Source organism: Rutidosis leptorrhynchoides, chromosome 1 (assembly GCF_046630445.1).
Source record: "Rutidosis leptorrhynchoides isolate AG116_Rl617_1_P2 chromosome 1, CSIRO_AGI_Rlap_v1, whole genome shotgun sequence".
Taxonomy (NCBI): domain Eukaryota; kingdom Viridiplantae; phylum Streptophyta; class Magnoliopsida; order Asterales; family Asteraceae; genus Rutidosis; species Rutidosis leptorrhynchoides.
The window spans coordinates 636,479,503-636,482,182 of record NC_092333.1 but is presented as its reverse complement, the minus strand read 5'-3'; the positions used below and the strand labels follow the sequence as shown (position 1 = coordinate 636,482,182).

Below are 2,680 nucleotides of genomic sequence, written 5' to 3'. Positions count from 1 at the left end.
GTTGAGATTTTTCATTTTTCGTAAGAGAAGACGAGATTATTACAGGTAATTCAGATTCACCATGTAAATAAGCGTATTCCAAATGATTTGGAAGTGGCTTTAACTCTAATATTGGTGGTTCTTCTATTGATGATTTGTATCGATATATGTCTTCCTCTTTTAGTGCTTGAAGTTCTTCTGTTGTTGGTTCGTATTCATTAGCCATGAGTGTGGCTAATATTTCAGCTTCATCAATTGGTTCAGTTCTTTCTCCTAAAGAACATTCTCCTGTTCCTTGTAATTCTGGAAATTCTTGTAATAATTCTTCTTATGAATCTATGGTTTGAACATAATAACATGTATCATCTGAAGATTGTGGTTGTTGCATGGCTCTATCAACAGAAAAGGTAACACTCTTGTCCTCTATACTTAGGGTCAGTTTCTTACCGAACACGTCTATTATTGCTTTAGGCGTGTTTAAGAATGGTCTTCCTAATATAAGAGGAACTCGAGAATCTTCTTCCATGTCCAAATTAACAAAGTCTACTGGAAATACTAAAGTACCAACTTTAACTAGCATGTTCTCCATTATCCCTCTAGGATATTTTATTGATCGATCGGCTAGTTGTATGCTTATTCGTATTGGTTTCAATTCTCCAAGGTCTAGTTTAGCGTATAATGAATATGACATTAAATTTATACTAGCACCTAAGTCTGCCAATGCTTCTATTGAACTAAGACTACCCAGAAAACATGGAATTGTGAAACTTCCTGGATCTGATAATTTTTCTGGTATCTTATTCAACAGCACTGCAGAACAATTAGCATTCATCGTAACAGCCGAAATTTCTTCCATTTTCTTTCTATATGTGATTAGATATTTCAGGAATTTAGCGTATCTTGGCATTTCTGAAATCACATCAATGAAACGAAGATTGACATTTATTTGTTTAAACATATCCAAGAATTTGGATTGCTCGGCTTCAAGTCTTTCTTTTCTCATTTTACTCGGGTAAGGAAGTGGTGGTTGGTATGGTTTAACATAAGGCTTTGCCTTAACTGTGTTATCTTCATTAACCTTTTCAACTACCGGTTCTGTTTCCTTCTCTTGCTCAGGTTGTGGTGCATGTGTATTAGGAATAGAGTCATCAGAAATTACAGGTATTTCAGGTGGTTTAAGTGTAATACCACTTCTTGTGGTAATGTCTTTAGCTGTTTCATTCCAGGGGTTAGCATTTGTATCACTCGGTAGACTCTTCGGTTTTCTTTCTCCAATTAACCACGTTAGGTTGCTCACTTCTTGTTCCAGATTTTGGATGGAAGCTTGTTGATTTCTAAATGCTTGAGCATTTTGTTCATTAGTTTGTTTCTGAGATGGGAAAAACTGCGTTTAAGATTCAACTATCTTCGACATCATATCTTCTAAATTTGGCTTTTTATCATCGGTTTGTGGTGGTTTATTTGGAAAAATAGGTCTTTGCTGGTTGTAAGTATTGTTAGATACTTGTTGATTGCTAGGATCTTGTTGGTTGTTGTATGGAACATTTCAGTTATAATTCTGATTTTGATTGTAGTTTGGCCTGGGCTGTTGATAATTATTCTGATAATTATTTTTCGGCCTTTGGTTCATGTATGAAACATTCTTCCTTTGTTCCATTGTTTGTTCAACACTGAGACAATCTTTTGTCAAATGTGGTCCTCCACACTGCTCATAACTAATTCGTATTGCGTGAATATCTTTAGTCATCTTTTCCATTCGTCTCTCGAAAGCATCTAGCTTTGCGAAAATGGAATCAAAGTCATGGCTAGAATCGGATCTAGCCGCTTTAGATGAATGAAAAATATATTTTTCTTGATGCCACTCATTTGAGTGGGATGCTGTATTATCAATAATTTTGTAAGCTTTGGTTGCGGTTTTCTTCATAATAAAACCACCAGCTGCTGTGTCGATGTATTTTCGTGTAGCGACGTCGACTCCTTTGTAAAATATTTGCACTATTTGATAAGTATCTAGACTGTGTTGAGGACAACTTCTCAACATTTTTCCGAATCTTGTCCATGCCTCATATAGCGTTTCATTTAGCTTTTGTGCAAATGTGGCAATTTCTCCTTGAAGTCTCATGGCTTTAGATGCCGGAAAGAATCTTTTAAGAAATTTTTCAACTAAAACATCCCATGAATCAATCGCTCCTTCAGGTAACGATTCTAACCAATCTTTGGCTTCCCCCTTTAAAGTTCAGGGAAATAACATGAGATAGATCTGTTCATCTTCAATTTCTCTGATTTTGAATAGATTACAGATCCTATTAAAGGTTCGAAGATGTTCGTTTGGATCTTCTGTTGGCGTACCACTAAATTGGTACTGATTAGTTACTATGTGTAGGATTTGTCCTTTGATTTCATAATCTGGCTCATTAACGTCTGGTTGAATAATTGCGTGACCTTGGCCAGTGCGTGTAGCTCTCATTCGGTCTTCCATACTTTGAGGTTCTATTTCTTCAATATCTGAATTTGTTGAATCTGAATCACTAGGAGATTCTGATTTAAGGATTTCTTTTTCGATAATCTCCGGATGAGTAATTTGTGATTCAGGAGGAATGATTAGTGGTTCAGGATCTCTGAATTGTCCCTGAATATCCTCCGGGTCCTCAATTGTGAAGTCCGTTTCAAAAATTGGATTATTGGATATTTGAGTTGGAGT

At 35.9% G+C, this 2,680-nt stretch overlaps 1 non-coding gene across 1 annotated transcript; it reads left to right on the top strand.

The window, feature by feature from the left end:
* The first annotated feature begins 1,991 nt into the window (after positions 1-1,991).
* Positions 1,992-2,098, top strand: LOC139887001 (small nucleolar RNA R71). The gene has a single exon (XR_011772856.1). It is a non-coding gene; the product is annotated as a small nucleolar RNA R71 (small nucleolar RNA).
* The last annotated feature ends 582 nt before the right edge of the window (positions 2,099-2,680 follow it).